The 22857-nt window shown below is 45.4% G+C and overlaps 1 protein-coding gene across 5 annotated transcripts in view; it reads right to left on the reverse strand.

The window, feature by feature from the left end:
- Positions 1 to 21577, reverse strand: part of ZMAT4 (zinc finger matrin-type 4) — a 193951-nt gene extending 172374 nt beyond the window's left edge. For 3 of the 5 annotated variants that reach the window (XR_004372901.1, XR_004372904.1, XM_032774570.2), the window contains exon 1: positions 21462 to 21577. The gene's annotated coding sequence lies outside the window, so the exon portion shown is untranslated. Of the gene's footprint in view, positions 1 to 20319; positions 20370 to 21155; positions 21268 to 21461 lie in introns of those variants that run through there. The other 2 variants (XR_004372902.1, XR_012655302.1) reach the window with 2 other exon arrangements.
- Between the last annotated feature and the right edge of the window lie 1280 nt (positions 21578 to 22857).

The raw sequence follows: 22857 nt of genomic DNA on the forward strand, positions 1-22857 counted from the left end.
AGGAAGCTTTGGGTGTAAGTTGATCATGAAATCATAGGTTTGCAATTCTAAGGAAGGGTAGAGGGAGTTCGAGCAAATTAGAGACATGGATTCAGGAAGGCGGATTTTGGTAAGCTCAGAGAGCTGAGCGGTACAGGTCCCATGGGAATCAAGACTGAGGGGAAAAACAACTGAGGAGTTTGGCAGTTTTTCAAAGGAACTATTAGGGCCCAAAGCAAGCTATTCGATGGGTAGAGAAAGATAGAAATGTGGCAAAGACCACTTGGCTTAACCGACGATCTGTGCAAGACCTACAAAATAAAAAGGAGTCATATAAAATGGAATAGGTCAGATTACAAAGGATGAATATAGGCAAATAACAGGGAATGCAGGGCAAGATTAGAAGCCAAGCCACAGTCTAATTATGGAATAAAGGGAAATAAGGAGCTTGTTTTATCAAATCATTAGAAGCAAGGGCAAGCCTAGGACAGCGGTTAGGCCCACTGTCTAGTGGGAGGAGAAGTTAACAGAGAATTGGGAAATGGCAGAGATTTTTTAATGACTTCTTTTGCTTTCGGTCTTCGTGAGTTGAGAATGTCTACATACGTGAATGCTTTGGGAAGGGGTAGATTAGCAAGAGAAATAAAAAAAAGACCAGTTATAAAATTCACTTAGCAAGTTAGATGCCATGCAAGTCCCAGGGCCCTGATGAAATGCATCTAGATAACTCAAAGAGTTAAATAGGAGATATCTGAGCCTCTCCGATATATCTTTGAAATGTCATGGGAGACAGGGAGAGATTCAGGACTGGAAGAAATATGTCCATCTATAAAAAGGGATATAGACAACCAGGAAACTAGACCAGTTGTTTAAACTTCTGTTGCCAGGGAAGGATATGCGAGCAAGATAATTAAAGAATCAGTTCTGCAACCTGGAGGTTAGATAGGGGAATAGCCAGCATGGATTCTGTACGACAATTTGTGGTCAAACAATTGATAGCTTTTTTGATGGATAACGGAGCTTGGATAAGGAGTAAGGCGTCGCGATGTGGTATACCTAGACTTTAGTAGGATTTTGATCGGTCGCATGATTTCTTATCGAAAAAAGCTAGGCAATACATTTAATGAGTGGCTACTATAGAGTGGGTGCATAACTGGCTAGGGCGATAACCATCACTTCAGAGAGTAGTTATTAATGGCTCCCAATTCTTGGAAAGGTATAACAAGTGGGCGGTATCCGCTAGGGGGTCTTGTTTTAGGACGGCTCGTCCAATAGCCTTCCATCAACGACTTAGATGTGGCCATAGAAAGTTCGCTTATTAAGTTTGCGGGACACATTCCAAACTTGGGAGGATTGCAATATGCTTTCGGAGGACAGGAGTGTCAAATTTCAAAATGATCTGGCGATTAGGAGGAAATGGTCTGAGGTAACCGATGAAGTTCAATACAAAAAATGCAAGCTGCTCCACTTAGAAGGAAACAATAGTTTCACGATACAATGGAAGACGACTGTTAAGGAAGGAGTATATGGCAGAAATGGAGTCTAGGGGTCTGTGGACCACAAGCTAAGATATGAGTCAACAGTTTGATACTGTTGCAAAAAAGCAATTGGGATTCTGGGACTGCATTAACAGGTGTGTGTAACAGACACGAAGAAGTCATTCTTCCCGCTCTGCGTCTGCGTGGTTTAGGCCTCTCTGGAGGTATTGTGTCCAGTTCTGGGCACCAATTTCAAGGAAAGATGGTGGAGAAATTGGAGAGGCGTCAGAGAAGAGCAACAAGGAATGCATTAAAGGTCTTGGAGAACATGTAACTTAGAAAGGAAGGCTGAAGATGGGTTTAGTTAGTTTGAAAGAGAAACTGAGGAGGGGACAGATAGCAGTTTTAGGTATCTAAAGGGTGTCATCAGGAGGAGGGAAAACTTGTTCACCTTACTACTAATGATGAACAGAGCAATGGGCTTAAATGCAGCAAGGGAGATTTAGGTTGGACATTCTAGGAAAAAGTTCCTAACTGTCAAGAGTTAACACTGGCAATAATTGCTGAGTTGTAGTTCGACTTGGAATATTAGGTTAGGTTGATTCAATTTGTTAATCGGATTGGCTCTAACAGTATTTGGTCCTGCCATGAGGGCAGGGGACTGGACTCGATGACCTCTCGAGGTCCCTTCCAGTCCTAGAGTCTATGAATAAAAGCAGTCCTTGGCTACAATGACAGCTTTACAAGCTCACTGGGAGCACAGGAGAGGGGGCAACATGTCAGTGCATAAAACACACTCCCAGACTCCAGCCATGCTGAAATCCCCACTGATGCCTCACGCGTGCATTGTCCAAGCAGGAAAGAATGAAGATGCTTATGACCAAGAGGAGCAAACATCAAACTGCTCTCAAGGCTGAGACAGGCGGCGCGCTCTGATTAGGATTTGGCTTGATGCAGTTAAATGGCAGAGGAAAGGAACACAGACACACTGGTACACTTAAAGTGCTGGGAGAGGAGGACTGATTAGTATAAGGGAAGGGTATTGCTGTTTGTCCATTCCAGCGCAGCGCATGGCTCTGTCCCTGCAGTGGTGCATTCCACTTGTACTAAAACCTGGCAAGCCCTACATCCCTTGGGAAAACGAGCTGATCTGATACCCTAGTAATGAAACCATGGTAGAAAGTCCTTGCCCTTTATTTCCTTCCTTTCTCTCCTTCTCACTTGCATCCTGTTTCGTGCCAGCCTCTTCATTAAGAGCAGCCTCCCGCTGCCTATGCCCCAAAGGCCAGATTTCCCAGCAGCTCCCACGGTGACCCTTGTGGACAGATTTTCAAGACAGCTCTGCACCCACCGTGCACCAACATGCTGAACTCTACTAAAAATCCAGTCACGTGCATCCACCTTTCCCTGCTGCCTATCTCTCCCCAATGCCACCATGGAGGGCAGTGTGACACCCTGGCACTCACTGGGAAAGGGACACCCCGGTGCTGAAGGAACCAAACCAAAGTTCTCTGCTTGCAGGGAATGTGTGCTAACAGCATGAAAGGGCTTTGTAGTTCAGCTACAGCCAAACTACGCTTGTCATGTGACGTGTCAGTTGCTATGGTAACAGTGGTTTCTCATGAATAGAGGCATAAAGAGTCTTGTAAAAGCCTCCCTGGACTTTGAGTTCCTTGCTGCCAGGCTGCAATAACCAGAACACCTTCCTCTCCCTGCTGTCTAGACCTCTCCCTTTGTGGCTGCCCCAGCCCCTGGAATCTCACCTGTCCCAGGCAGGGCACACAGGACAGGTTCTCCCTGCTGCAAAGAACATACGTTAAAAGGAAATGTCTGTAAATATTTCATGTGTGAGAATTTCAGTACCATTACCCTCAGGATGCAATGTTTATTTTTGGAGAAACGGGACCTACTTTTTCCTGTGGATCCCTAATAATGTTTAAAATGGTAGAAAGTAAATCAAGCTGAATTCTGTGCCTACCATTAAAACACAGCTCAGCCTCTGGTAGTTTGCATAATCAGAGCTTGTCATCCCCAATCAGCATCAGTTCAGAAACCCAAGAGGCAAAGCCATGTTAGGTGGCAATGAGCTTAGATGAAGAATCCTCTGGAGAACGAATGTGACTAACAGTGTTTGGGAGATTATTTTAATACTGGATTCCTGGATAAAAACCTCCCATGTAGGCCTAGCTGGATAAACCAAAAGCATTTCTTTTGGGAAACACCCTCAGTACCTGGTCACTTTGGCAGATGTACAACCAAGAGATGATCCCTGTTTATTTCAATATTTTAGCTGGTTTATTATGTCAGCTAAAAACTCCATTGCCAGGGGAGCTCACAAGACCAGCAAAGGGACTCGAGTATAACAGGGACTATTGGGAGGGCTCTAGCTACAGCTGGAATTGAATGGTGCTCAAAGAGTGGCCGGATTTTCCCTCTCCTCACTGGAGCGAATGGCCCTGCTTATTTCAGTGAGACTTCTGCTGATAATTCATTTAGAAGGTGCTCTCCATATCGCACTGCCAGCAGCAAGTAGCAGAGCCGAGGGCTCACATAGCATGGATGGTAGGTACATGTACACAACACATTCCAAAATTATCTGTGGATCCACAGACACCAGACTGATACTCCATTTTACATTATACTGATCACCTACTGCAGCCAGAAGGGTCACTAACAAAAGTTCAGATTTGCCCATCGGTAGATGCCTTCCAGGGAGGAGAGAGCCTGTATCCATGATGTTTTATTCTAGAAGGGGACTTGTGTTTAATTTCCTTCTCTTCCTGCTTTAAGCAAAGTGCAGAGAGAATTCCATGCTCTTCTGTGTTTGGTAATGAACACTGGGTTTGCTTAAGGGTTATTTCCATTATTATAACTCCTCTGCCATGATCTATTTTACTTCATTCTGATTGCAGTAAATCCCAAGGAGTCAGCTGCTTAGTTAGCGATACAGATCAAAGAGAATCCTCAGTTTATGGCTGCTTTTTTTTTTTTCCTTTTGCCTGTAATGAGTCACAGTGTATTACAAACCCTGCAGGTGAGGGCCAGCTCAGTTCTTGTGCAGAGAAGAGCTGTATGCCACCCCCATCCAAACAGCTGAGTTCTCCATGTGCACATAGCTAGTCCCCCTTCCTTATTTAACATTCGTATTCCCAGCAAACCCAGAGGCCTCAACCAGGGTCGGGGGCTGCTGTGGTAGGTGTTGTACAAACTTGCAATAAATGGAAATCCCTGTCCCAAAGATCTTACATTCTAAAAGACAAAACAAAGCAGGTGGGTGAGACACCAGCAGGCTGGGGGGTGCTGGGAGAGAAGAGGCTGTTTCTGCATAGACTAGCTGTATGTGTAATTCAGAGCCCATCAGCAGCAGCAATCACAGTGATCTTTCCCCAAATGTGCTACCCTGCATGGCTGAGGTGCTCTAGCCACCAGCTCCCCGACAGCAAGACATGGGGGACAGTTAGTTCCAGGGGCGCTGGAATAATGGGGGCTGAGAGCCATTGAACCCACCTGTAAACCCTGCATGTGATGGAAACCACTTCAGACCAGGGGTTGCTGCTGTACCCCCAGCACCCCTAGTTCCAGCAGCACTCCTAGTTCCACCCCCACAACCATAAGTGGCATCACAGCACATCGCATGCATCAGCACATGGATACCAGCACTACATGTAAAGCCAGCTATAGCTATCACCCAGTGTCCCCTTCTCAAACAGGGTGGGTTTAAGAGACCAATCCAATGTTGTACCACACAAAATTAAAAGGGTGAACATCTGAATTACAGTATTTTTTTTAAATAATCCCTAAATACCCTGGCCACTCATACAGAAGCACAGTGAAGTTCCTTTCACCATCCCATACACGGAAGGCTAACTCAGCTGCTACCGTAACCTGGCCCAGCTCCATTCCAATCAATGGCACCAGGATTATTTATGCCACCTGAAGATCTGACACACACACACCCCAGCGTTTCGTGGGGGATATCGAGTTTTATTTCCTCCTCACAAAAGACTGGATGGAATTGCACATCGCAACCCTCTCTGATGCATTATGCTGGTTACAGAGCAGCGTCAGCCAGGGGGATCCAAAATACAGAGTCACATCACAACCCACCATACGTTATAAAGAGAATGGGATAAGTTTACGAGTTAATCTCTGTACTTTATGACTCAGAGAAAACACATATTTATACATGAGAAGAGAGATTTAACCCAATTCCATCTAGGATTATGAAGGAGCACGACCAGGAAATGCTCATAATGAAAAGCTCTCTAGAGCCTTTATTCCTTAAATATGAATGTATTAGCCATGATTTGCATGGCCCTGCCAGGCTGTCGGGCGAGTGTCAAATAGCCAATGAGTGTTGTAGAGGCCTTGTGTGGTCACTCTTCCTGGGTGAATTCCACTCACAGATGGCACCAGAAGTGTGGGGCTGCTCAGGAAGGCACAGGGGCTGCTCTCTCCCCTATATGGTTCCGCGTTACCCTTGGTCCCTGCGCCAGAAGAGCGATGGGGATGGCCTTTGTGGCTGAGACACTGAACAGATCTGGATCAGTTACTGGCTGCTCCACAGATGTCTTCTGGACCTGGCGTGAGTCATTTAACCTCTCAGGGCCCAGTTCCTCTTGTAAGGCAGGGAGTATCATTCTCTTTTCTCCCCGCCTTTTGTCTTAGCTGTTTAGACTTGGAAATCCGATGTTTGTGCAGCGCCCAACACAACAGGCCCTGATCGTCGGGATGATGGAGAGAGTCCCTCGTACACTGTAATACCAACGGGGCTCGCAAGGCCTTGCTGCTAGAATTATAACCAAATTCTGTTATCCTCAATAGAGAGAAAAGGTCAAATCTGCGGTGTTCTGTCCAGGCAATCAATGGCCACGTGGAATCAGATCAGGTACATTAGAAGCAGGATCTGGCCCACAGCAATGAACCATGTCAATGAGAGGCCGCTGGAATTTCTCTCTCCTCCCACCTGGAGGAGCAGATCATTGCAGACACAGTCACCCTTCTCCCATAGATTAATAGACTCTAGGACTGGAAACTCGAGAGTCATTGAGTCCACTCCCTGCCCTCATGCAGGACCAAATACTGTCTTAAACCATCCCTGATAGAATTTATCTAACCTACTCTTAAATATCTCCAGAGATGGAGATTCCACAACCTCCTAGCACTTTATTCCAGTGTTTAACCACCCTGACATTTTCCTAATGTCCAACCTAAACCTCCCTTGCTACAGTTTAAGTCCATTGCTTCTGTTAGAGGCTAAGGTGAACAAGTTTCTTCCCCCTTCTTCTATGACACCTTTTAGATACCTGAAAACTGCTATCATGTCTCCTCTCAGTCTTCTCTTTTCTAAACTAAACAAACCATTTCTGTTCACCCTTCCTTTCGATAGGTCATGTTCTCAAGACCTTTAATCATTCTTGTTGCTCTTCTCTGGACCCTCTTCAATCTCTCCACATCTTTCTTGAAATGTGGTGCCCAGAACTGGACACAATACTCCAGTTGAGGCCTAACCAGAGCAGAGTAGAGCAGAAGAATGACTTCTCATGTCTTGCTCACAACACACCTGTTAATGCATCCCAGAATCACGTTTGCTTTTTTTGCAACAGCATCACACTGTTGACTCATATTGCGGTCCACTATGACCCCTAGATTCCTTTCTGCCATACTCCTTCCTAGACAGTCTCTTCCCATTCTGTATCTCAGTGCATGGAGATTCCCTCTTGTCCCTTTTCACAAGGATCAGAACAATTCTGCTCCCACTTCTCTACTGGGAGGCAGTTTGAGATGCTGACAGAGTGTGCGGGGGCTCTGGCCCCATTCCCCAGCTAGTCAGAGCAGTATAGGACAGGTAACTTTCCCAGCCTTCACTACACAGCAGAACCTTAGAGATTATAGTTGAGATTTTCATAGCTGGGTAAAAGGTTTAGAGAAAGAACCCCCCATTACCACTACTGCTGTGCACCTAAATCTCCTAGTCAGCGTTGAGCATCTCAGTCTTTGTTCTTTTAATATAATTCCATGTGCTGACTTCACATAGTCTAAAAGTAGCCAGCAGATTTAACTAAACCTTTCTATGTTATCATGTAATCTGTATATTAGTCTCATCAGCAACAGCAGGCAACAAGGTGCTTTCCCACAAAGCATAAGGCGCTTACAACCCTGCATCCCCTTCTTTCCAAACGTTGTCCCTTGATTATTGCTCTCTTTAAAAATCACTAATTTTTATTTCCTGCGTCTGTGGGTCAGACAGGCAGTAGTTGTCTTATGTGCTTAAAGCTGAGGCTCCTGGGTTGTATTCCACCGCTGCCATGATTGATGGGTGCACTTCTGCAAGGTACACGGTCTTTCCATGCTTGTTTCCCTAGGATAACACCACCATCCTTTCCCCCTACCAGTGGATGGGTTGGAGTCTAGTTCATTAATTCTTATTATGTTATTTGAGTTTCTCAGGTGAAAGGTGCTACCAAATGTAAAGTATTAGACTTCCCTTGATAAGTTGTAAAATGCACAGCACTATGCCCACACCATACTGAGTGCCAAGTGTGCCCTTGAGAGGTCACCTCTGTGACACTAGAATTTCTATACACAGTCTGATTTGGTTTATCATTTTACTGTTTCAGACATCCCTGCGAAAGTGCTTGAGGAGGTGGGAAGGGAATTGAAAACTAAAGGTACAGTAAGATACAACATCTGTTTTCAACAGGTCACAGAGGGCTGTACTCACTCAGATGAGAGTAGGGGATCTTGGTTCTGTGGTTGAAAAAAAATTCTGAGAAGCCCTGAGATCTAGAAGAGCACCCCCCACAAGTTATAATAAAACCCCAAACTAAGGAATTTCTCAAGCGCCATCGCATCTGCAGAACAAAAGTGTCTTTAATGTTTTAAGACTGAAATGGAATGACAAGGACAAGTGGCAAGGAGTAGCTGATGGTCACCCTCATGAGTTGACAACCATAGAGCAAACAACAAGAGAAAGAAGGGACTCAATTTAAAGCAACACCAAATGGAAGACTAGTAAAGTAGCCTCATAATTTCAAAGGCTATATCGTTAATTGACATTACTCAGTTTCCTCTACAGGAAGAGAGATGTTACAAGAGCACCTGAGATGTCTTGTATATAGGTAAATAGTTAAGTTGCCAGCAGATGCTGCTCGAGAATACATAGCATAGTTACTGCCCAGGTTTTGCCTTGTAAGACCAATAAAACTTGTCAGCATTGTGCACTGTTTGCATGCAGCTCTCGTCACAGAGCTCCCATATTCTGGAGCCCCACTGCAAGTGCATGCTCTGCTGCCAATATAAGGCAGCCAGTGGTACCATGCAACAGTGGTTTGAGAATGAGTGCAAGGTCCAGTGAGGCGAGTAAATCAGCAGCAAGTGGGGCCTCTCAGAGAGCAGATTCCTAGTTCTGTTAAAGGCTTTAAATGTCAGCACACTGGTTAGAATTGCAACAAAAATACCAGAAGATTAAAGAGAAAAAAAGGAAAAAAAAACAGCCAAGAGAAATAACAGTTCCATCATCAACACAACTTAAAGCCCTGTCAGATTTGAGCTACAGCTGCCACATTGGAGAATTAGAATGATTAATTCTTGTTGTTATAATTAGCAGTACCATGCAGCACCTCTAGTGGCCGGAAATAATGTCATAAAATTGTCTAATTGCTTGATATTTTCCAATAGTCAGATCTACAATAACTAACTTTATGCCTTCGTAGGCCTATTTTGGAAAGAGCTGCCATTTCTTCATTCTCCATTGTGACAAGGTGAAGGGTTAGGAGAGTTCACAACCATATGTCAGTTTTAGACCAGTGGATCATTTTGGTTAAGTGAAGTTTGTTATCCATGACAATTCAAGTTCCTAATTGTGTTACTTCCTCAGAAAATCCCTGAGCCAGTGGGAAATGCTTTTGCAGCATCCACAACTGGATCAAAATCTTCTCCTAAGATGCAAACTAAATGCAAGCATTGCTTTCATTATATGAGAGAAAAAATATGTTTGGGAGAAGTTACAAGATGTGGCTTACAAACTTCAAAGACTTGGACTTGCTGAATATTGTCCGTCACAATGTTTTCTGACAGAAAATTAAGTAAAACTGTGGACACCTTATGGAAGACCTCTGCTCAATGTGCAGTGAGGTTGTATTAAAAAATTTTTTTAAAAAGCGCAAACAAGATGTTAGGCTGCATAAGGAATTAAGATGGAGGATAATACAGAGAATCTTATAATGCCATTATATAAGCCAACTGGGTGGCCTTTCTGGAATAGTGTGTGCAGTATTGTTCACCCTGCCTCAAAAAAGATATTGCAGAAATGAGGAGCAGGGGTCAGTGGAAGGCAGCAAGAATGATTAAGGCATGGGAAAAGTCTAACATGAAGAGAGATTGAAAAGATTGGGATTGTTTACCTCAGAAAGAAGGTAAATACGCGGAGACATGACTGATAAAAGTATTTAAAAGAATGAATGGGATAGAGAAGGGAGATTGGGAGCTCCCTCAGAACACAAGAATAAGGGACAATTGAGTGAAATTGTCAGTTTTGAGTTTGCCACCTCTTAAAAGAATTTTTTTTTACCCAAAGTGTAATTAAACATTGGAACTCACTGCCACATTATGTTTGCTGAGGCCAAGAACCAGCCAGATTTAAAGAGGGACTAGATATTTATATGGGAAACACAAATATGCAGAGTTAAAAGAGTTGATGCTAACATAAAATTTATAAAGGAGATAAAACCAGGTATTTCAGACTCAAGCTAGACTAAACACTGGGGATAAGACTTTGATGCAGAGCAGGTTAATGAACATCTGTGCACTGCCATTTTCCTCTGATATTGCTGGGTCTGGCCAGAAAAAGGACACTGGAATAGATGGATCTGGGTTTTGACCTTATATGGCATTTTCCATATTCCATAACTGGACAATGGAGCTCTCTCCACCATAAAATATTTCAAAGTACACACACACACACACACACACACACTCTATCTCCTATTTTAGTTGATCCTCCGACATTGTCTCCCGTTTGTTTTCACACAGCAGAGAGATATGTAGAACCCCTTAAAGCAGCCGGTCCTCAGAAAAGATTGCAAGGTAACATTAAACCCAGTGCTGCCTGTGCTTGCTACGATCTCCCTCCCCTCAGTTCTCATTCACAGCGTCACACAGCCAGCCTGGCTGGTCAGGCTGCACCATGCTGAACATACTGCTCATCATACTAAGCTCCTTCAAAAAACCCTGTAAGTTTTTGTTTTGTTTTCTAGTGTGCAGTCTGTTCACATGTGCTTGGTATATTTCAAATGATGGAGGGTTTGCACCAGCCTATTCAGCGGGATTTTAATTGGTTGATTAATTTACTGCTTTAAAAACAGTGGGTGTTAGTTTCCGTTCTATTTCTGGGGTTTCTGACAAGCTGCTCTGGGTGTAGAATACGCACTATTCAGAGCTTTTCCATTTTCTTTCATTTTAACATTGCAGAGCTGGGAGTGCTGGGAGCCAGGAGACAATTGCTGGTTTTTGCATCTGTTGCTGCATTTTTCAGGGTGTTTTTAAACATCCCAGTGTTGTGAAAAATCGGGACAGGGGGTGGGGGGTAATAGGAGCCTATATAAGAAAAAGACCCCAAAATCAGGACTGTCCCTATAAAATCGGGACATCTGGTCACCCTACTGTGTTGTCCTTTCCCACCAGCTGCAAAGCGTCCAGTGTTCTTGAGGGGCAAATCAGACTTTTGTAATAACTGGGAGCAGCAGCTTCTGCCAGTTGTTCCAGCAGAGCTCCCAGTTCAATAGGGATTTGCAGTCCTCAACCCATAGCTAGCCTTCAGTAATAGACATACTTTTAAAAGCAAACATCAGCGAGAGGGGGATGACACCTTCCCAGCTTCAAGTCAAGCTGCTGATATAAACCAGAGTGGTTCATTCATTCTCTCCTCCATCCAGGAATCATTCCACCAATAACTGCTTATTGGCAAAAAGCAGGATCTGGCTTAACCATATTTGATGCCCCATTTCCCTATTAAGAAGTCAGACTAATCTATCTTTGCTTTGGAAAAAAAAATTTCTTTTAAAAAACCTAATACTTCTCTCTCTCTCTCTGCGCTTTTAAATTAGGTTCTTTAAAATCCTTTGTGAAGTCTCTTGTGTGGATTTCTAGACCTGCTCTCCATCAGTTCACTGGCGAAATGGATTAAAACAAGTCCTTTGAAGTGTCGGCATTTGTGAACTGTTTGGAGACTGGCTCAGCTCTGCACTTCGTCAAGTACTGGAGGGAGGATAAATGCCATTTCCTTCTTGATTTCTCTGTCATCTAGTCTTCTCCCTGCAGACTTAAAGTCATAATAAAGTTGGAGTCATACAGTACATCCCCTGGGTTTGAAATGCAGGCCGCTCTCAACTTCCACATTACATGACTGCCTTATATCTTTGCTGGGAGGGCTGCCTCAGGGCTTCCATGTATTCTGTAGATGTATACATACCCTTCAGCCATCATATCCTGTACGTGGATCCTGCACCATTTTATCACTTTGGTAGAAAGGCCTGGCTTGACAGCTCCTTTACTATCAGCACAAGGGCTATGTTGGGCAAGGGATGCACTAACAGAAGAGCTGGGGCTCCTGGATTGGTTCTCCACTTGTGAAGTAACTCCCTTCTCTTCATGTGCCATTATATAATGCTTGCATCTGTAATTTTCACTCCATGCATCTGAAGAAGTGGGGTTTTTTTACCCATGAAAGCTTATGCCCAAATAAATCTGTTAGCCATTAAAGTGCCACCGGATTCCTTGTTGTTTTTGTGGATTGAATGATGTGCCTTTGCTTATGCCTCAAAGCTCAGGGTTATCAAGCAGCATTCTCATAAATCAAGGCATTTCCCCAGCCCACATGAGGCACCAGTGATGTCTCATTATCTTTTGGAGGGAGCCAACCAGCATATGGACAAGGGTGATCCAGTGGATATAGTGTACTTGGACTTTGGGAAAGCCTATGACAAGGTCCCTTACCAAAGGCTCTTAAGCAAAGCAAGCCATCATAGGATAAGAGGGAAGGTCCTCTCATGGATCAGGAATTGGTTAAAAGATAGCGTCAATTAATCATGAAAATGAAGGACCAATGACATTGAATAGGACTAAGCACAGAATGGTGATAGGCTTCCCACACTCAGCTCTGCCCACTCACTTGAGTCTGGATATGCAGCATTTCTGGATCTCTTGAGCAGGACAGGCAGCTCCTTTGAATGCAGGGATTATCTTTACGGTGTGCACTTAGACTGTGCCTGGCACAACGGGGCTGTGGCCTCTAGGGCCTGCTGCAATAAAACCACCACATGTGTAACATTGTCAAAGGTGCCAGGCTCCTAAATGACTTCACTGCTTTTGAAAATGTTCCCCAATGTTTAGCTGCGTAGCAGGATTAATGATGTGTATCCACTAGGAACCAGCCTTTGAGCAACAGACATGGAAGATAAATTGTGGGATTTGCACCCAGGTCTTGCAAAGTCTGGATATTTCTGAACCCCCCTGTGATACTCTATACCTTGTAGGAGCATCCTGTAAGCCCCATATTCCTCATCTGTATATAGTTATGATACTGCAAATAAAGCATGCCATGTGAGGTATCAGGGCGAAGGTTATGATCTGCTGAAAAGCACTGTTCCATATAAATACGTATATCATTAATGCATAGGAAGTTATGAGAATATGTTGTATGGTTGTCACTAAAATATGCTGTGAGTTGGGAATCTCCCAGATATTAGATCCCCAGACACAAGGACAAGGGAGCTAATCAACACCTGGGCAGGTGTCAAACAACCACCAACAGCCATTGTCCAGCAAGGGAGCTACAATTCAATAACTCACTTGCACAAGGCCACAACTGGGGAATTGCTCAACCTTGCCCCCCCCGCCCCCCAGTCATGCCTGGACTTGTGTTCTCCAAGCACATGGGACTAAGGGTATAAAACAGAACACAGGGGCCCCATGTTTGGCCTTTTCTCTTCCCCACACCTATGCTGCAAGCAACAAGGATGCTCAGAAGACTGGTGATTTCAACAGAGGAGAGTGGCCCAGGTTTAAGGGAGATACCTGTATATCAAGGACTGTAAGATCCAGTGGGGTGAGAACACTGCTTAATCTAAATACTGTCTAGTGTGAAAAGGGTTATGGTTTAGACTGAAAACTTACATTTTATTTTATTTTTTGGTAACCACTCTGACTTTTTGCCTATCACTTACAATCACTTAAAATCTATAAACTTGTTTTACTGTTTGTCTTTACCAGTGAGTTTGCCCAAAGTGTCTGGTAAATCTGCTAGGTTTACAAAGGCTGGTGTATATCCACTTTCCATTGATGCAGTGGTAAACCAATTAATAAACATGCATTGCTCAAGAAAGGTTCGTGAGCAGTGCAAGATGGCATATTCTTAGGGTGCAAGGCTGGGAGCTGGGGGGATTTGGCTGGTGCCTTTCTCTGAGATTCATGAGTAGCTCTGGGAGCTCCACACGTGGTTGTACTGAGTGGTAACAGCACCTGGGGCATTTGATTCTTGCCACTAGTAAGGCATTGTGAGAGAAAACCCAGAATAGGGAGTAAAGAGAGCACAACGGTCCCAGAGTCCCAGGCTGCACCCCAGGGTCCTGTCACATACACACACACACATACTGTTAAGCTCTAACATACAGGAGTGCTGGCCAGGAGTTGATGGCTGGAGCCTGAGCTGGTCGGAAACCAACTGTATTTCAATGGAGCTAGGCCGCTTTACACAGGAAAGGATCTGGCTTTGACACTGGATGTGTTTCCTGGCTCCAGTCACATGACCTGGCATCAGGTAAACGTGTCTGTACTAAGGCAACAATCAGCACCTATTGTCTCTATGCCACTCAGTCCCCAGGTCTTTATAGCAGGCTGTCAGGACTATACTTATCTCCCTGGACCCTGTGTGTCACACAGCCACTGTTGGAAACATAGACTTTCTATGGCACTGATCCTGCAGTGCATCATGTGAGCAGACCCCTGTGCCCCTGCAAAGATCAGAACGAAATGCTGGTGCTGGCTATCACGTACCCTGAGCGCCACACCGTGCGTACGAATTCGCATGCACTCTACACGGAAAGCACAAGAGCCAAACCAGCTGAGCCTGCTTCTTCTCCTGCCAGCATATGAAGCTTCTATAAGATGTTAATATTACACAACAGGCAAATGTTAATATCAAGAATATTCCTCTCCAACCATCTCTAGTTAATGAAACAAAACAAACCATCTGGAAAAATGCAACCATTACAGTAAAAACAGCAACAAATTAAACACCAGTACAATTAGGGAGAGATTAGGCATCGCTCCTCTGGGAGCATTTCAGAGCCCAAGGTCTTTCTCAAAATTTGATCACTCCCAGCAACTTTATTTCCTTCTAATTAATAAATGGGTAAGTAAACGGCGTGGTTCCTAGAAGGGAGATGGCTCCCCCGGTCCTCTCTGAACAAGAGCTTTCCGTCTGTGTTCAATAACACAGAAGGGCAGAGCTGCTGGCAGGTAGAAGCGTGCACACCTTCAACTCAGAGAAATCCCACTGTCAGCAGAATGAATGGCAAAGGCTGTGAAAACAGAAGGTCCTGCACCAGCGTCTGTTACAAGGTGACCAAAGGGGGAAGGCATCTCGTGCTAACATGCAACAGCCTAACAAAAAGAAGGTCAAAGGGTGACGTAATCACAGTCTGCAAGTCCCTACATGGGGAAAAAATATTCAATAACGGGCTTTTCAGAAACCAGTGTGACACGATCCAAGGGCTGGAAACTGAAGCTAGACAAATTCAGCGTAAATTTTTAACAGTGAGAGTAATTAACCGTAGGAACAATTTACCAAGGGCTGTGGTGGATTCTCCATCACTGGGCATTTTACAAGACTGGCTGTTTTTCTGACCAGTCTGCTCTAGGAATTACTGTGGGGAAGCTCAATGGCCCATGCAGACAGACCAGGTGCAATGTCTGCTCTTTCTAACCTGCCTTTCCTTGAGCAGGTGAAATACTTTGATCAGAGACTGGCTCTCCTGGACCAGCAGCCACGTATGAGTGAGGACAGAGCAGCTTTAGTGGCCAAGTTAATTAAGCAAGGGCCATTTGGAGCTAACCCCATTGGCCAAGGCTTGACCACCCACCCAGGGAAGCTCTGCCTGAGAGAGGAGGGACCAGAATAAGCCTCACTGAATTGAGGGTGACTGGCCTAACAAGCTAGACAAGCGTAGCCAAAAAAGCAGAGCCTGTCAGGGCAGCTCTGACCCACCAACAGCGAGGACCCACCTTGAGCTGGAGGATTGAATCCTGTGACTGTTTGTCATTACTGCCCATTGTGCATCCAGAGGCAGGTTCCCACATAGCACAATGTTGTTTCTGCTCCCCTCCCCTCTGAGGGCCATTGCAGTATTCGTGTTCATCAGCACAATCTGGGAAGCAGAGTGCCGACATCACCAGCTGGGCCTGAGGCTGCCTGGCCTCCACTCCTGAGTGACTGTGTGCAGGGAACACATTGATTATGGAGTCAGACTCCTGGGTTTAACATCACCCTTGGAAAACCAGCTCTACTCCAGTCTTAAAGATGCTAAAACAAACTTGCTCCTCCCAAGTGGCACAGACAGGAAGCAACAAGTCCCTTTCCAGGTGGATATAGTCTGAGCTCGTGTTACAGCTCAGAAAAGTAACGACAGTGTGGTACCCAGTCGCACGCTCTGAAGATGTCCCATCACCACCACTTGTGCAGCCAAGTAATGCTCAATGCTTTGGTACAATCACACGTTCTAACCTCATGAAATTCACTTCCCTCTTATTGAAATCCTAGTGTTAGGCCTTGATTCAGGAAAGCACTTAAGCACATGCCCCACTTTAAGCATGTGCTTAATTCCCCTTGACTTCAGTTTGCTTATATATATATAAGTAGTGGTTTGCTCTTAACCACTACACTATCCAGTCGCTCATATATACATATATATATATGCAACTGGATAGCGTAGTGGTTAAGAGCGCCGCCCTTTGATACGGGAGACCGCCCTTTGATACGAGAGACCAGGGTTCAAATCCCGGTTGGTACCCCAACTTTCCAGTAGGGGTTCTTGGGCAAAAGACCCCCTAACGCTTCACCTGCCTACCTCAAATATGAGAGTGACACGAACTAGGAGAGTCATGCCGGCTCGGACGTCGCCCGGATTAACAAGGTCCGCCCCAGATGCTGAGGAACCAGGACAATCTGACGATAAGTGGGCTACTGGAACAAACCATTCATGGACGAGACAAGAGAACCTGGAATTGATGGAATGCTACTACAACAGTAGACCTAATGAGAGGGGATATATGACTGCCACCCCCTCCATTGCAGAGCACAGAAGCACTTGGGGCTGTGACTCCTAAGCTGGGTGAGTGGCTCCAACAGATCCCAGGAGCAATATTGGAGCTCTCTGTCCAGAAGAGTGCAGTGCTAGGAACAGCTAAGATACTGCGCGGAACCCTCAAACTCCCAGGCCTCTGGTAGAGGACCTGAGGTTGAGGAAGACACATACCACCCATAGGGGTGAGAGGGGAATTTTTTTATATGCTTAAAGTTAAGCACCTGCTCAAGTGCTCTTCTGGTTTGTGACCATAATGCAGAAACCCATTATAGAAAGACATCTAAGCAGGGTAAGGGTTGGCAGGCCCAGTAGGTCTTTGGGAACAAGTGCTTCTCCCATTTTATACCAGAATCCCTAGTACTCAACCAGTGCTAGACTGGTGCAGGATGTTTTCAGGTGTGTTCAGCTCCAAGAGGTACATTTCAGGACCACTGCCTGGCACAGATGCCCTTGTTCACTAGAGCTGTCTCCAAGTTGAGAATAACTGCAGACAAAATCACTTTGTGCAATCAAGGGTGAGAACATGTCAAGTGCTCTCCTGATCTCAGGGTCGTTTCTCTGACATGTGACCTGCATGGCTGGTTCAAGGCCTCCTAAAGTCCTCTCTCGCCACAAACTAGCTGCATCCCTCCATTACAGCAGCATGCAGCCCTTAGAATAGAGAGAATCTGGTTTGTAGCCTCCAAAAGCCATCTGAATCCCACTGAGCTCGCTGGAGCACCAAGGACATGCCCTGAAAAGCCCTAGAGAAAACTTAAATGAAGGGGACAAAGATACTAAGTTACATGGAGCCAAAGCATCTCCTGAGTTGCTCAACCAAAAGTCCTGGCATGTGGCCAGGTCCTCTTCAACTTCCCTTAGTGGATGATAAAGGATAAAAAGGAATAAAATAAATATTCAGATCAGAGAAAAAGATTCTCTACCCCAGGTGAGAAAACTTCAGCCTTCTCTTTGTTATGCTACGGCCCTTCCTTTCAGTAATCTGCAAGCCTATTAATCAATGTGCCCAGCCACTGCACCTGTCAGCAAAGGGGGTCTTCACACTTTGCAAATATTAATTAAGACTCCATCCCCTCCACCACCATCCCCCACCTCTCTGTTAGGTAGCACCCTGTGTAGAACTATAACCATTACACAGAGTGGGAAATTGAGACACTGCAAGTTAGGACCAAAGTCTTCAAACTTGACTAGTTCTAGTCAGGCCTCTAAATCCTTAATTAGGCTCACAGTAACTCAGCTGATTTTCACAGGTGCTGAGCACTCATGATACTGCTGGATCTCAGACCTCATTTTTATTTAGCTCAGTGGTTTGAGCATTGGCCTGCTAAACCCAAGGTTGTGAGTTCAATCCTTGAGGGGGCCATTTGGGGATTGGCCCTGCTTTGAGCAGGGGGTTGGACTAGATGATCTCCTGAGGTCCCTTCCAACCCTAATAATCTATGACTCTATGCTTCTATTTAGAGCCTGCAATGGGGTTTCCACTCACCACCAGGGCACCTCGTTGTGTCTAGGTTTGGGAAAGTGGTTCTCACAACACCAGGTGCCCCCTTCTGCTGTCTGCTTCCTCTGTGATCGTCTCTCTTCAGGGAACTTGGCTTTATAGTGTTGGTCCAGCCCTTCCCCAGCTGGGCTTCACACTCAGTTAACCTTGGCCTTCCTCTCAGGTGACTCAAGGTGCCCATTTGCCCACTCGGGCCCTCATTAATCCTGCCAGGGCTCTATGGGGTGCAGACCCCATCACAGAGTTTAACTATCAGAGTTTTGGTACCGAACGTTGGACACCCAAATGTGACAGTCTGGGACATGATGACCACAGAAAAAAATAGAACCCAGGAGTCCCAATTCCCTAACCCCTGGACCATACACACTGTCCTCTATACCCTCAAAAGAACTCCTGGCCAGTTTAAATTAAATACCCTGCCTTCCTGGAGTCCTCCTGACCCTGGAAGTATTTAATAATGGAAACAAAACCTAATTAGAAATTAATGGCCTAAAAAGGCTCCAGTTTGCTTGCTACACAAGGACAAACTTTACAAAAAATTATGTCTATGATGATCATCTACATTTGACCACTGCACTGTGGTTCGGGGGAGGGGGTAGTTTAAATCAGCCGGAGTCCTGCAGGCAGGGATGACAAGTTCACAACGGGTTCACAGAGAGATTGGTAGTGGGTACAGAGGAATGAGAGGCCATTAATCTTTCCAGGTGAATCTCTGGGGCCAGCAGGCAGGATGGAAGCAGTTTAGCATAACACAGGGCTGTAAAACCATCCTGAGAGAACACTGGTGGTGGTGGTAGGATGCTACATCAGCAGGGTCCATCTGGCTGGGCCAATTCCATTACTAGCTGGAAGCAGCAAACTGCACCCGGTCCCAGGAAGTATTAGTAACACTCCTGTTTATAGACAACTCAGCTCTCTTTTCAGGTGGGCTAATCAACACAGCACAACCAGCTACAAATAAACAGGATCAGGAGAAGTTATCAGGAATAGTTGTCTGTCCCATGGGGCAGACAAGTGCTAGGAGGGGAGCACGCTGCGTTCAGTACTCTGGTGAGACTGTACCCACCACACTGTGTCATATCCGGCCCCTTTGTTAATCCGGAGTCCAGGGGGAAGGCCAGAAATGACCAAGGGGTGGGACAGTTTGAGTTGAGGAAATATTCGACATAACTATGTCTATAGCTAAGACAAGTGACTGCTGATTTGGAGGAAGGTGTGTGCAGAGGTGCGGTGCAAATGTCTGAGCAGGAGGGACTGAAAGGCAAGTAGGACTGATCACATGAGACTAAGAGGAGGGAAATACAAGTCTGATTACCAGGACCAGCTCCCTGATGGTGAGAGAGCTCAGACTGCAGGGATGTCTCCCAAGGGAAGTGGTGGAAGCCCTGCTGCCTGGGACACCGAACACAGATCTGGTACATGCACTGCAGGGACTGCTGCAGGGGATAGCTTTCCAGCTCGGCTTTCTCTGACCCTGCTCTGCTATTTACTATTTTTAACAATGATTTATTGTTTTTACTATTTTCAATAAAACGAGGGAGAGATCTATTTTTCACTTTCAGAGGCTCCTCTCTTCCCCTTCCCCCATCCCCTTGCTATAGAGAATGAGTCATTGTCTGCGAACCTTTTTCAAAACAGCTCTTCTAAAATTCTGTATCAAATCACAAGCATTTCTAGTCCACGAGCCCTAGGATGCTGTTGATCTGCTGCATGAAAACAAAGAGCCTTAAAGCTTCTGCTTGGCATAAATCTTTTACCCGACTGTACCTTGCCTAACAACTCATTTAATGCACATCAAGTGGGGACACAGGGAGCCTGTGAGCTCATTATGTGCTTTAAAGTCCTGTTTGTGTCTGGAATTGTATTTCAAGGCTGGCTATTTTGTTTTGCGGACAGATAACACGTGTTCATGGGAGAGTCAGCTGCATAGTCACACACAGAAAGGGCAAACTGCAGATTTTTAACTGCCACAGTGCAGCTTTACAAAACACGCTCCTACCTGACCCCATGCGCTATGTCACTCCAGCATCGGAGGAGGGGGGCACCGGCCTGTGGGTAAGGTTGAGAACACATTTACACTCAGGGGATGACTGGCCATAGATCAGGTCAGGTATTTTCATTCAGTGGAGACAGATCACCTACAATTCCAATGTCTCATCAGAATCAAATGTTTGCTCAGTCTGAACCACTGATAACCCAGCTTGTGCTGTCCAAGGATTTGGCTTTTGTTTCATATTCTCACATACAGATTAATATGGTGAAATGCGTGCGGTCAGCCCCAATGAGCCATTAATTCCACTCACTTCCACTAGCATGACAACCTGTAAAGACCTGGAGTTGCTTTCACAAGACTGGTCTTTGCAACCTGAGCTGCTGTGATGCGTTTGGTCAGAGCTGCTCCATAGAAAGGCGGCTCTAATCTTTACAGGAATGACGGGATTTCTAGAAATGTGCCTTCACTTTATCGAACCCGCGTCAGGTTGGAAAGTTTTCCAGACTTGCCTGCAATGGGGAGAACTAAGTTATTTTCCTACAGGTACCAACACTGGCTTTCAAGACTCACGGCCCTCGGAACGTAACTTCCCGTGGTGTTTGGGTCAACCTAGAGGAGTCAATCTGGTGAAAGCCTCTGCAGCTCGTAGGCTGGTCTGACTCTGAGGCCTTTGAAGCCTTCGGCCCCGATTAACCAACAAAATGCGATGCTTATTAACAATAATGGGGGAAGTATTTTAAAGGCTGACAGGGAGAAGTGGGGTGGGTAATACTGATAATGTATTCTGGTCCCCTGCTACCCCCTCCTGCAGGTATGATGGCGTATGTACTACCTACACACACCTGGCACAGAATCCTCAGTAGTCCAATGGCTGGTTCAAGAATCCTTGCCCCATTTATACACACACACACCCCTTGCAGCTCTCCATGCAATGAATACCGTGGCACTGGTACACACAAGGACCCTGAAATAACAGCAATATAAACAAACCTGGTCCCTGAGCCTGAGAAGTTTATGAAACCATCTTCTTCCCTTCACACAAACAAACATTCTGCTATTAAACAGCTCTGATTTCCCCATAAACTTTTCTAACAACAAGCTAGACAGATTCAAACAACAAGCAAAACAAGGAGGGATGCGGGCAGTACCTTTCTATTGCTGGCTGGGCTGGCGCTAGAGGATAACAGAGCTGTTCCAGTGATGCTGCTGAGATAGAAGCACTCTGGAGTTAAGATTACAGCTTTCCCTGCTCTGCGACCAGATCTTTCAGCAGCCCAGACCCACAGTGCTGGAAATGCACTTAGTAATTATCTGCAAGAGACCAGGCTCCGCCCCCCACCACTCTGATTGGTCCTCTGGCCCTGTGCAAGTCTGCATTGGTTTCAGTCAATCTACTATTATCCAGAGCCTCAAAAGAACTGAATTCTATGTCCCACTGATAAGGGGTATTGGGGTGAGCATGACAGGTCGGGGGGAAGGAGAGGGGAGAACAGACTGACTCACACAGAGCAGAGACTAAGTCAAAAGCACCTTGAAATTATATTCCTTATGGTGTTAGTAAAAGGATGTATGAGTCTGATTTAAAGGATACAGACTGGGATGGGTATCATAGAATTACACAAGTGTAGGACTGGAAGGGACCTGGAGAGGTTGTCTAGTCCCATCCCCGGCACTCATGGCAAGACTACGTATTATCTAGACCATCCCTAATAGGTGTTTGTCTAACCTGCTCTTAACCACCCTGCCAGTTCAGGTAGTTATCAAAGTGCTAAGCCATCCAGTGCTTAACCACCCTGACAGTTAGGGTAGTTATCAAAGGCTGGGAAAGGAGGAGCAGACTTACTTCCAGCTGCAGACATTACAGATGACGCACTTATTCTGATAGATGGAGTTTACTGTAGAAAGCAGGTCTTACATCCCAGCAGCGCCTAGCTGCAAGCCAGGTCAGGGCCCCATTGTGCTAAGCACATACAGTAAGTGACAGTCCCCACCCCAAAGATCCTCCAGTCTCACAGACACAAATTTGGCTGGACTGGCAGGGGGAGAGACAGGAGAACAAAAGTAATGGGATGTGCTCCATTCTTTGCCAGGTGGGAGCAGCAATCGCAATTCATTACATGCCCAGCCATCACCAGCTGGCTGCTTACCAGATGCGTCCTGGCTGCAGTGAGGTGTGAGGGGTTTCTTGGAAGATAGAGTGGTGGCTTTATGGATCGTACACACACACAAATCAGTCACAGGCTGTGTTGTTATAATAACTGCAACGTACAAGGTTGTCTGAAGGCTGTTCACACATGGTGTATATCTACATTATACACTCACACTATGCATATAAACAGAGAAAGAAAAAATACTAGTACACTGAAAATAACCCTACTACAGCATATGACGGACGCTATTAGCAATGGGAGGAGTCTGGCGTAGCACCTGTGAAAGTAGAATGAATTATATTGTAAGAATAGAAAGGATTAAAGAAATGTTGTCTGTACCTTTAAGCAAAATTGTTGGAATGTTGCAATCCAGGTGTCAGGAATACAGACATTA

This window comes from Chelonoidis abingdonii, chromosome 2 (genome assembly GCF_003597395.2).
Source record: "Chelonoidis abingdonii isolate Lonesome George chromosome 2, CheloAbing_2.0, whole genome shotgun sequence".
NCBI classification, from domain to species: domain Eukaryota; kingdom Metazoa; phylum Chordata; order Testudines; family Testudinidae; genus Chelonoidis; species Chelonoidis abingdonii.